The sequence below is a fragment of the Zalophus californianus genome, chromosome 6, assembly GCF_009762305.2.
Source record: "Zalophus californianus isolate mZalCal1 chromosome 6, mZalCal1.pri.v2, whole genome shotgun sequence".
In the NCBI taxonomy this organism is placed as follows: Eukaryota; Metazoa; Chordata; class Mammalia; order Carnivora; family Otariidae; genus Zalophus; species Zalophus californianus.
Window position 1 is genome coordinate 81,590,856 of NC_045600.1, and position 13,182 is coordinate 81,604,037.

Consider the following 13,182-nt stretch of genomic DNA (forward strand, 5'->3'; position numbering starts at 1 on the left):
TCTGGTAAAGGAAACGCATCTCACATTTCCACTAATTCCGTGGATATTCACTGACCATCTGCCAACATGCTAAAGAGCATGAGGGATCTAAGGATTCAGAGAAGACTGTGGAAGACATAGTTGTATCTTCATAAAGCTTCTGTTCTAGCCTCTGCAAGTCTTTGGTGAAGCACAGACAGGAGGAAGGAAAGGAGGATGGATGGGGAAGACAGAGGAATATTAAACAGAGGCCTCAGGCAGGGCAGCTGGTCCTAGAACAGTGGGTCAGAGGGTCCCCCGCAGCCTCTCTTAGGCTCCCACCTGTCTTCTCCCGTCACTGGTGGATGACCCTGCAAACCAGATCACTAGCCCTCAAGCATCAGTGACAAGGCAATGCTGCCCAAGAGGGACTGCTGAGGCCCTGGTCTCAGGTCACGGCGCCAGAGGGAGCCAGCCCTCCCCTCTGGATGAGCAGTTTGCAAGCAGTCCTAAAATTAGCCATGCAGCTCAGCCGATGAGAGCTAGAGGGCTTGGGCTCAGTACAGCACCAGGGTATAGACACCCGCTGACCACGCTGCTGCTTCTAGCTGTGGATGGGATGCTGGCCTTTAGGGTTTGGTAGGCACATGCATTCCCAGCAGCAACAGATGGACCCTGACTTGACAACGGATTCTAAAAAGTTTTGCCTTTTCCCATTTTGTGTTTAACTCTGGCTCCAAGAGACTCTTTTCATGGCTGTTTTCTGTAAACACATTCTCTGTAAGTCAGATTACTCACTTGTCCAGATGGAGGGCTGAGTGTGAACATGGAAGAATACTATTAGCCTGCTTTGCCTGTTAACAACAAAGACTGTTTTCCCAGAAAAGTGCTGCTGGAAGTGGGCCTGTCAGGACTCAAGCATCCCTCCCACAACACTCTGCATATCTGTGGTATAAGCCCAGCCCAGCTCCTTGGGTCCCCTTGCCCGCAGAGGCCTACTGAGGAATCCCTGTCCTCATCTGGCTAGGAATGGCCAGGGCTGGAGCGTTCTCCCACAGAGGCAGGCCCAGCCCTGAACCTAAGTGGGGATTCCCAGGGGCCTGGGAGACCCTGTCAGTAGTGTGGTCTGGGCACTGGGCCTGCAGAAACACAGGGGTCTCCATTTTTGCCATCAAAACTTGTGGTGCCAGAAAGAGCTGTAAAGATTATTTAGTTCCCCTCCTTCATTCCCCAGATGAGGAATCTGAGACCCCGTGGGAGGAAGTGACCTGCCGACAGAGAGACAACCTGTTCTGTAACTCAAGACTCATTGCTTCACGATTCAAATTTTCATCTAGAAAACTGGATCTAAAGAACGGAGTTCCTACCCATGCCAACAGTTAAAGGTCTACTATTCTTTTATAACAAAACAAAAAGTCTTACAGTAAGAGCTCCTTGGTTAGTTCTCTAAAATCGAAGACGTGGAGGAATTATATCAAAGGCATTTTTCTGGTTTCAGAATATAGGCTGACAATTATAGGTCCTTTTATGAGGATTGTATTAAAAAACAAAAGAAGGCTAGTTCACCTGAGCCATCTAGAGAGTGAGGGGTTTGCTCTTCGGGGGTGAAATGCGACCCAGAGCCTGCACTCACAGTCCAGGGACTTTGGATGAAAGTGGTGACGTTGCGTCCCTACCCCCATTACTGTGTGCATCTTCCCGCCCATCTCCCCAGTACAGCTTTGTCACAATCATGACCACACATACACTATGGAGCTAAGCAGCATTAGTTATGATTGTATTTTTTGTTGCTTAGACTATTTTTTCCCCCTTAGTTGACTCTTTTTTCTCCTTCTTTGGGCATCAAAATCACAGACTGAGTCTTTCCACACCCTGAAACAGCTCTGTAAAATGCCTCTCAATTCAGTTTTCTATGTGGATAAATCAGTCAGATAACCTACCAATTCCATTTTTCCCCTAGAAGCATCCCTTGGGGAGCATTTTAGGTCAGACTTTGTAATGACTTAAATTCCTCCCAGAGAAGAAGGGTGAGGACCTATAAACCTCTCTTCTGGGCCTTGTATCAGAAGCCTGCTTTTTAGAAAAGCAATGCCATGATGTTTGAGTTCTAGGGATACTTTTTCTCTGGTCTTCTAGAAAAATAATGTTGGAAGAAGCAAAGGTTCTCTAGTGATCGAGAGTTCATTTGGCCTCAGACCACATGAAGTCCCCTGAGTTATGTGCCCACGGGGTTGTAACAGAGAGTGTGAGGGCTTCGTGTCTGAAGGAATCCTGCCACCTGTAAGCTGTCACCAAGGGCACATCTCTGAGCCTCCAGTCCTCAGTCTGTGCAATGGAGGCCATAACACTATTCCAAACACCTATAAGATATTAAAATATCAAGTCACCTACCAGAGAGCCAGATACACAACTGATACTGAATTGAAAAGCATGAACTTATGCCTTCTGATTTAGCTTTCTGGTAACACGGGCCCAAGGTGACTTAACATTCACACAGCCCTCTTAAGAATATGGATTCAGATTCCTCAGATATATGGAATGTGCCACCTTCTGAAACTTCATCTTCTAAGAACTATGCAATGGCGAGCACAACGGTTTGGGGGGACGTGGATGCCAGGGTTAGTGGTGGTTCTGCCAAAGCTTTATCTACAAGAAGTCCAAATAGTCATGATTGTTTCTTTGAGAGCCATTGATCCAAGAATATACACCTGAATGGAAGAGTAAAACACTTATCCAATCTCCTTTATCATCAATATCCATCAATAAGAAACAGCCACCCATGAGGTAAACATACGGGAAATTTAATTTGCAATGCCAAACAAGAGGCCAACATCATCTTTAATCACCTATTCAGCTTTTCATCTACTATTTCCATCTTTATGACATGTCATGGAGGCCCAAGCTGAAAGGGACTGTCTCCCTTAACTTTCCTCTGACCCTCAAAACCTGTTTCTAAGTCTGTATCTGAGTCTCAAATGGAAAATTTCTGGTTATGAAGCTGGAAGTTTCAAATGGAATGAGGCTCTCATTCCCAAACTAGCCTTCTTGAGGTGGGAACACGTGGTGTGCTCTGCTCACATTATTTTCTGAGCCATTTTCCTCCAACCACAGAAACAAGCCAGAGACAAGACAAGCCTGGCCTTCCCACTCTGTGTTTGGCTAGGGAACTGGTCACAGTGCTCCTGGTTAGAAGGAGCTTGACAGAAAGTCAAACCAATTCACTCAACACTAGTAAGAAACTATATTAAATGGAACTCAGAAAAGCCTTCCTAAAATCTATTATGTCGAAATGATTAATGCAGCAATGATTTTTAACACATAAGGTCACGAAACCTCTTGGTTCCCTATAAAAGTCATGACCAAAAAAAAAAAAAAAAAAAACTTATTGTGGAGCTCCACCCACTTCAAGCAGAGAATTTAGATATGGGATTTTTCTATCAGCCTGGACTCTAGCATTCTTTTATTAACATAGTTGTAATAGGAAATTAAACCAAATGCAGAATCCTAATAGCATTTTATATGGCAGGCAATTAGACACATAGAACGATGAAAGGATAATGAACCTGAATCCAAGGCCTGCTTGGCCATTTCCCAGCTCTGTAACCTTGGGCAAGTATTTCAACATCTCTGTGCTTCAGCTTCTTTGCCTGTGAACCAATAACATCTTCCCGACACAGAATTGGCTTAAAGATGCAGCCACCAGATGCTAGAAGTGAAAGCAATTTGTAAAATGTAAAAAAGCTTAATCCTAATTTAAACATTATTACCATATTAAATGAGTCCAAAACAAATGTATTCCTTCGTGGGCATACAATCGATTTTCTATTTGAGATGGCACAAGCAACGAAGACAAACATTTAAATAGATACTTATCTCTATTTTGAGGCTCCTTGGACCATACGACAGCATCGAGATGATATTCACCGAAACCCTGCACAACCAGCACCCTGGACCACACCAGCAAGATCTTGGGATCTACCTGGAAAGTTAGCTGATCTCACTTGAGCCTCCAGTGTGTTCCCCTTTAATCCTGCACCAGCCTATTACACAAAAAACGACAGCCAAACTTACTTCTCGGTTCTTCTTGCTTAGAAAGGGGCTGTGCCTTTGTAAATGTTTTACATCCTACGCCACACCTGGTACATGGTGATTGCTCTTTTTATTTGTGCTTTCATGATGGCTAGGCAATTTTTCTCTCACCTAGTTCAGTTTCCCGATTTGTAATTGAATGCTCGAGAGTTATGTTTCTATCTGTCTCTCAGTCTTTTTGTCTCCCCATTGCTTTGTCTCTGCTTCTTAGTCTGTCTCTCTGTATCTGTCTCTTTGTAAACACGTAAATAGATATGCAAATACACACACACATAAACAGATACACATACAAACACACACTCAAATACACGCACACACCTGTTGATCCAATCCTTCAGTGTCCTGATCTCAACTCTATGTTTTCCATGTAAAATTTCTGACTTAGCATCCGCTGAGCCCCAATTTACAATATGACATTCTTCAGTTCTTCCCAGGCACATTTCGACCGAAGGCTCTGGGTCATTTTGAGTGTTGTGTTATCTGCACACAGACACCACAAAAGAAACTACTCACTCCTGGAAAGAGATGCCAAAACCCTAATTTAAAAACATCAAATGAGTAATTCCCAAAGCATCATTTCTCCTCCAAACCCAGAACATTTTAATTACCTTGAAATAAACAAAGAGCCTTAGAAGGCTAACTCAAATTATTTATTCAAAGTTCTCCATTTTCTATATGCTAAGGATTTCCTCCTGCCTCCAGTTCTTCACGACTTGAGCCTCTGCTTACCCTGCCACCCATGTGGTAAAGAACCTGTTAAAAAGGGGAAGTAAACTTTGCACTCATTACTAGACCTAAATTGCCATGAGGGCTAATGTGAGTCCAGAAATAAGCTACAACCCATCTCTTTCTTTAATTGTGCATTGGCTGCGCCAAAATGGTCAGGCTTCCTACCTTAACTACATATTTAGTTGTGATAAGGAGTGAAGAAAAGCAAACAGCTTGAAGGACTAAAGCCATACTCTTTCTACCAAGTAATTTCTGCGGTCAGTGTTGCAGTCTGACAAGTGGTTCTCCCTTGCCAGAGGAGGCGGATGACAACAGAGGCACAGGGGGCTGTAAACATTTCATCTGCAGCAGCAAGGAAGGAAGACCCGTAGTTGAAGTGGTTCCCAGACAGGCATCCAGCTTAACTCCAAACTACTGCTTACAAACAAAGACTTTCATGTCCCTCAAGGAGTGATGAGACAGTGGAGTGCCTGTTGAGCCACTGCTGCTCAGAAGCAAGTGTATACTGGAAACTGCCTGTGGAATGTTTACCAGTCACACACGTAAAAGCGAGGACATCATCCCTCTGTGCCATCCAGTCCTCTCTAACGTGCCAATGCCCTGAGATCCAATACACTTCTCCCAACCCCTTTAAACTGGCCTGGCTCAGGGGACGAGCAGGAATTTGGGCCCTTCCCATTTTCAGCAATGAATAAGACACTGTTTAAAATCTCATTTATAGGAGTGCCTGCGTGGCTCAGTCAGTTAAGTGGCTGCCTTCGGCTCAAGTCATGATCCCAGGGTCCTGGGATCGAGTCCCACGTCGGGCTCCCTGCTCAACGGAGAGCCTGCTTCTCCCTCTCCCACTCCCCCTGCTTGTGTTCCTGCTCTCACTATCTCTCTGTCAAATAAACAAAATCTTTAATAAATAAATAAATAAATAAATAAAATCTCACTTATAAAGACCAAACTGTTTTAACTGAAAGATTAATATCTTCAATTTTGAAAAATTTTCAAGTTATCTCTCTTAATATTTCTTCCTTGCTCTTCTTATTCTCTCTTTCTGGAATTCTTAAGATACTTGGGCGGCGGGGGCAGGGGGTGCTTTTCTCCAGGTCTCTTAACTTTTCATATTGTAAATCCCTTTATCTGCCTTCCAGACCGTTCCTTCAGCTCTATCTTCTAACTCTTAACTTGCTCTTCAGCCATGTCTACCAGAACTGGACAAAGGTGAGGCAAGCATGGTGTCCAGGGCACACAATTTAAGGAGGCACTTCCTCTCAGGCTTGTACAAGTTCAAGGTCTGCATCTGACAGTGAGTGCCTCCTTAAATTGTGCAGGGGGTCGGTGGGGGCTGCCTCACTACCCACACACTTCCTCCCTTGCCTCATCGTGCCTGGGCCAGATATCCAGTCCTGGCCCAGATATCTAGTTTATAGCTTTCCTTATCAGCTACAATGTTGATTTCAATGAGTACACTTTCCATCTTTAAGGTTTCTAGATTAATCTTTTTAATACCTTACTGTTCTTGATAAATACCCCTTTGTCCTCATTCCCTCCTCCACTTACTTGATGATTCCAAAGTACGTATTTTAACACATTTTTATATCACACCATTACTATTAGTTCCCTGTGTGTGGAATCTATAGATCATACAGAACTCTGTTTCCTCATGTGTAGAGTTTATATAGATTGTTCTGTCTAACTATCCTCATGACAGACATTTTCATTGTATATCTTGTAATTTTTGTTTGGAAGCTTATCTTGCTTTGGAGTTTTTCCTGGTGGACTCCCCTGCCTGTCCAGTGGTTTTAGGGTTGGTTACCTTACTCTGGCATTCCAGATGTTCATCACCAGGCCAAGATGTGTTTACCTTATCCCCAGCCACAACTGGGAGTGCCACACTGAGGGCCCTGGTTAGATGCAGCAGGGCCTGGTTCTCACCCAGATGTCTATCCTCCATCCCAGAATCATAGGCAAGCAGGATCGAGCAGTAGTTAGTCGAATTTGTCATGTCCACTGACTTACATGATCTGTAAACACTGATCTCCACTTATTCTGGGAAGCCTAGCTCAGATGTTCTGCCTTCCGTGGGACAAGCAAAGTCTTCATCAAATGATCTTTGAAGCTCAGCCTCCACTGTTTGTATGTAGTATCTGTTTCTTATGAGCCAATTGCCTTTAGCCTCTGTTCCCCACTACAGCTTTCTGTTCCTTCCAAATCATAAGATCTTATCCTTTTACATTTTAATGTGACTGTGTTGATCAAAAATAAAGATAAACAAACAAATTTTTGTTTTTCTTTCTCTTTTTAAAAGTGAGAAACAGGGTAATGTAGGTGAGGGAGCAGATAGATCAACATGATGAGGAAAACGATAATTTATCATGAGTGCTAACCTGTCATTGTAGGAGTAACAGAGTCCCAATCAAGTGTTTCTTGGACAGCTGTAGTCACAGACATGAAGGCAGCTCCAGACTCAGAGTGGATAAACATGAGTTTTTATCATTCTACTCTGTTAAGAGCCAAGGAGATTATGTATGTGCTCATTTTAACATCTTGAGGAGAAATCTGAATGCAAATGTTAATATACAGATTTTATCACAGGGAAAATCTAAATTTTACTTGGAAAGTTCTAGTAATTTTGGTCTTAGAAATAAAGACCTGCCTTCTTTCTGGAAGCCTGATGTAAGCCTTGGCGATTCTAAGTTTGGGCTTTCACCAGGGGTAGGACGCACCTGTTCTCCCTTTCCCTCACCACACCCTATGTGATTTACAATTGTTTTCACTTTTCCCTCTGATTTACTGGCTGTGAGACTGGAGTATATAGGCCCATAGAGCTGAGCCATGTTTGACACATAATCTTATCAGGACCACAGTGTACCTCTATCAATTTCCTGCTTTTGATATGTTATCAATTTTCTCATGAAAACTGTCATTAAAGTAACTTATGTAACAAGACATGTACAGACGCTATAAGCTAAAATTTATAAAATTCTGATGAAAGAAATTAAAGATCTAAATAAATGGAAAGATACACTGTGATCATGGATTGGAAGACTCATTGTAGTAAAGAGATCAATTCTCCCAAAATTATTTTATAGGTTTAATGCAAGTCCTATCAAAATCCCAGCAAGATTTTTTGTAGGCATAGAAAAACTTATTCTAAAATTTATATGGGAAGGAAAAGAAACATTTCAGAATGGCTAAACTATTCTAAAAAAAAAATTAAGTAGAAGAAATCATTGTACCCGATTTTAAAATTGTATAGCTATAGTAATCTTTAATAGTTACATAGCTTAATAATAACTGCGTGCTTTTGGCAAATTAACAGAAACGTAGATCAATTGAACAATATAGAGAACCAAGAAATTTGGTTGATTTTCTTTCCAGTGATTTCCAATGGCTAACTTTTTTTACAAGGATGCAAAAGCAGGTCAATGAAGGCTGGATAGTTGTTCCAACAAACTGTTGGGACCCATGTAAGCTAAAAATGAACCTTATACAAAAATTAATTCAAAATGGATCATAGATTTAAATGGAAAACATAAAACCATTTGAGGAAAACAATAAAATCTTCAGAAGCTAGGACTAGGTAAAGAGTTCCTACGTATAACATCAAAAACATAATACATAAAAGAAAAATTCATAAACTGGACATCATCAAAATTAAACCATTTATACCATAAAAGATTCTGTTAAGAGGATAAGAAGACAAGCTAAAGACTGAGGGAAATATTTATAAAACCATATATCCATCAAAGAGCTAGTTTCTAGAACAAACTTGGTACATACAAACAATGGAATACTACTTAACAATAAAAAGGAAGGAACTCCTGATTCACAACTTGGATGGACCTCAAAGGGATATATACTGCATGATTCAATTTGCATAACATTCTTGAAATGACAAAACCATAGAAGTAGAAAACAGATTAGTGGTTGCTGGGGAACACAGACAGGAGTGGGGGGGTGGGTGCAAGAAGGAGTCTTGAGGGAGCAAGAAGTCCTTCTAAGGACATGATGAAGATTACACAAATCTGTGCAACAAAATTTCAAAAAGCTACAAATGCACAGGCACACACATATAAATGAATGCAGATTTTTAAAAACATGGTGAAAACAGTGTACATTTAGGCTAGTTAGCAGTCATGTACCTATGTCCATTTCCTGCCGTTGATACTGTACTGCGGCTATATATGATGTGGCCATTAGGAAAAGCTGAGTGAAGGGTGCACCAGACTATTACATTTGCAGCTTTTGAGTCAAAATTAAAAGTTCAAAAAAATTAGTGGCTTAAAACAACAATCATTATTTCTAGCACACAATTCTTAGGAGCTGGCAATTCAGGCTGGGATCACCTGAGCACTTCTTCAGCTACCCTCAGCTGCAATTATTCATGCCTTGCAGGTAGCTGCCAGTCAGCTAGGTATCTCTGTTTCCAGGGTGGTAGCTGGCTGGTACAATGGGGGCCACTCTGCCACTCATCTCTCCTGTTCAGCAGGCCAGCCTCAGCTGGCTTACATGGCGGTGGTACAGGGTTCCAAAAGTAGCAAGAGAGTAAGGTCCAATGTGCAAGCTCTTTACAAGTCTCTGTTTGCATCGAGTTGCTATGGTCCCATTTTGCAAAACAAGTCCAAACCAAATTCCAAGGATGGGGAAACTGACTCCAACCATAGTGGGAGAAGATGCAAAATGTTGTGGCTATTGTTTTTTGAACTTACTTTATACTTCAAAGTATCAGAGAGAGAAACTGACGCGGAAGGCCAAGACTTCCTTTCTCCAATTTGCCATAGACCACTTCTCATACTTTGCAATCCTGAATAATAGTAAGTGCATGAAGAATAGAAATATTTTCTTGAAGCATCCTCAAGATGGAGCAGAAAGTTTCCCAACCGCAGAGACTTATGCCATAGATTAAAAAGGTCCTAGATGAAAACCATTTGGTCAGGCCTAATCAAAGTGAGGCTAAAGAGGAGAAATGACAAAAAGCTCCTTGAAGGTTAGGACTGTGTCTGAGATTTCTTGGTACTTCTCACGGGCCTTAGATCTACAGTGGATACACCTTCGATGTGGTTATTTAAGACAGAAACACCCGATTACCTGGCCCTGGCCCTGGCCCGATTACCAGTCCTGGCCGGATTACCATTGCCCCTCTACCAGGGAAACTAGCACAGGGCATTGGTGAGGGGTGGGCAGGTCAGAGAACAGGAATCTTCTCTGGGCTGGGAATGCAGCTTGGGTTTTTCCTACTTTACACTTCTTTAATATATAGTTTCAAAGTATTTGCACAATTAATTCCTGGGTTTAGGCAAATCGTGAAAATGATGGCCTGATGTAAATAAGGCTCAGACCTCTCCAACTTGAGCCCAGAACTTAGACATCCAGCAGCACGCTGACCTGACAGCCAACAAGCCTGGCCTGTAGCAAGGCCTTTTCCCCTTGGACCTTTAGGTTTGTCCAGAACTCAAAATTCATCTAGATGATATGAGACAAATTCTCAGTCCTACTAGGGAACCCCCCCTGCCCCAATAGGGGAAGATTTTGGATTGTGATGTACCACCTATCCAAAATTCCCTTTCCCCTGGTCATTGTGTAAATGCCTTCACCCAAGTAAATGACAGTTTTATTCATTGGATAATAAGTTAGCCCAAGACTCTTTAAGAAAAAGCTTAAGTTTGAAGAAGAAATGCCTCTTCCCCAGAGCTGCAAAAAATTCCAAGGATTTTCTGAGACTATAAAGTAAAGACCACACTGAGAACAAACAAAGAACCAAAAAAAAAAAAGTCTCCTCTCAGAGGAAGTCTCCTCTGAAAAGCTCGATTTGTACTGCAGTCTCTTGGGCCTTCCAGACATTACAGGATAGATGAGACTCATCTAGCCCATGTGCAAGAATGCCTTTCTAATGAATCGCACATCAGGCAGGTGCCAATGTGTAAACGACAGGCAGGGAGCCACTGAAAGAATAACACTCTACAAAGACAATTCCACGCCTCAGGATTTGGGATTTCATCAAAGGAATGAAAATAGCACATATGAAGTACTCTGGAAGATGGAGCTGGTCTGAAAGACTTTATGATAATATCCAGATCCTCGCTATTTATCAGAAGTGTTCCTGTTTCTGGGCCATTGCCCATGGCATCATCCAAAGTATTTTGTTGCTATCATAAGGCTTATATCATTACCATTATAAAAGCATTATAATGATAATAATAATAATCTTATATAGTATTGAAGCTTTATGGTTTGTCTAGCATTTCTTATGCAGCATTTTATTTGCTACCCCATAACAACCCAGTTAAATAGTCAGGACACTATTATTAGCTGCATTTTACAAACGAGCAAACTGAGGCTCCAAAAGTCGAAGGTCAGACACCTGCCAATGACAGAGCCTGATCTACCGATTATAGATGCAATGCCTTCTTATCTCCCTGGGATATCCCTGGGCTATCCTCCTGATCTCCCACCCTGCTGGAATTCAACCAAAGGGGATATGTGTTGAAAAGCTATCTCAGATACTGAAACGGATGGCTACTATCCAAAATCGAGAATCAGAGGGCACAAGAGCCAGCTTGAAGGAGATCCCACAGGGCAGATTTGGCACAATCTGAACACCAAAACAAACGATAGTGATAGATTATGACACAATGAACAAAATTAGAATCCAGAGGTCCATACTTAAAATTATTAGTTAATTAATTAATTTAATCCGGGGGTAAAGAGAAAGCTCTTCCTGACCGTAGAGTTCCAAGTAAGAACTATGGAAAGGAGATGGTTAAAAAGAAACAAATAGAAAGCATTAGCAGATGCTCAAACTAAGCAGGAGAAAGTTTTATGAGAAATAGGACATTTACATGGTATCGAAATATTTTCCCCATGAGTTACTTATTAATTACAAAGGACAAGTGTAACTTTACAGTTACTGGCCAGGCACCACCTTACACACATGATCCAAGTTAACATCCCAGGACCAAGACACGGTGACATCATGTTTCTCCTGATGTGCTGTCCTGTGAAAGACATATCACTTCAACGGCATTCTGGTCAACAAACTAAAACTTGAGTCTAATCTGGACAAACCACCAGAAAACCCAAATTGAGGAGCATTCTCCAAAATAGCATGGGTACTCTTTTAAAAAGTCAAGGTCAAGAATGACTGAGGAAATGTTCCAGAGTAAGAGTGACTAAAGAGGCACAAGAATAAATGCCATGTGGGATCCTGGGTTGAATCCTGGCTGGGCTGGAGAAAGGAGCTCCAAAAGATATCATTGAGACCACCGACATTCTGAATATGGACTATGGATCTTTTATTCTAATACTGTGTCCAGGTGTTAAGTTTCCAGATTTTTATCTTTATATTTTGCTTATGTAAAAGACTGTCCTTGTTCCTGGGGAATAAATACTGAAATAGTCAGGGGAAAAGTACACAACGTCTCCAACTTATTCTCAAATGGTACAGAAAATGAGAGTAAGCATTGGTTTTTGGAGGGCAAAAAATTCTTAGATAGTGCAATGGTATAAACAGATATACAGTTTATCTGAGTTCTTAAATTTTCATGGGGTATATGATTAGAAAAAAAAAATGTCTAAAATGTCTCCTTGAGGGAGTGATAATGAAAAAAGAAAAAGGGAGAGAGAGAACGTTGGGTGGGGAGAGAGAGAGAAAGCAAAAGCAAATGTGGATCAGTGTAAAGGAAAGATAAAAAAAGACTCCCTTCCTCTTAGGTTTAAGAATCTTCAAATTAAAAAGTTACAAGAAAAAATATTTATATTTAGAAACAGAGCATCAACAAAAAAGTAGGAATAACACACTGGCCCAAGGAAAGATCTACATAGCTATGCAAATGATTTTCATCACTGTTACTCTATTATAACACAGTGCATGTGTGTCATTCATTTATGCCTTCTGTCCCGTGTGGTTGTGTGACTATCTTATGTACGGTGATCTTGTCTTCTCACTGCTTGGAGACAATAGTGGCTCAATAAGGCCATCTACTTTTTAAGGGAAGGATTTTATATGGAAGAAGGTGACGTGCTTCATGAAGGAGAGAACAAAATAAAGGTTGCAACAATAGCAGGTAGGATCCAGGTTAGAATGCAAAAAAATACTTTGAGAATAAAATAGTTGGGAATGTAAGTTACTGAGTTGGTTGTGGAATATTCTGTCATGGAGACCTTGAATATATTAAGGATATTTAAGAAGATTATCAGGCACAGATCTATAGAAAGATAGTTCAGGGGTGTCATAGTCCATTAGAGCGGCTATAACAAAACCATATAGACTGGGTCGCTTATGAACAACAGAAATTTCTTTCCCACAGTTCTGGGAGCTGAAAAGTGCAAGATCAAGGTGCAGGCAGATTCACTGTCTAGGGACAGCCTGCCTTCAATTAATGGCGGTGTCTTCTTGTGGTGTCCTCACATGGTGGA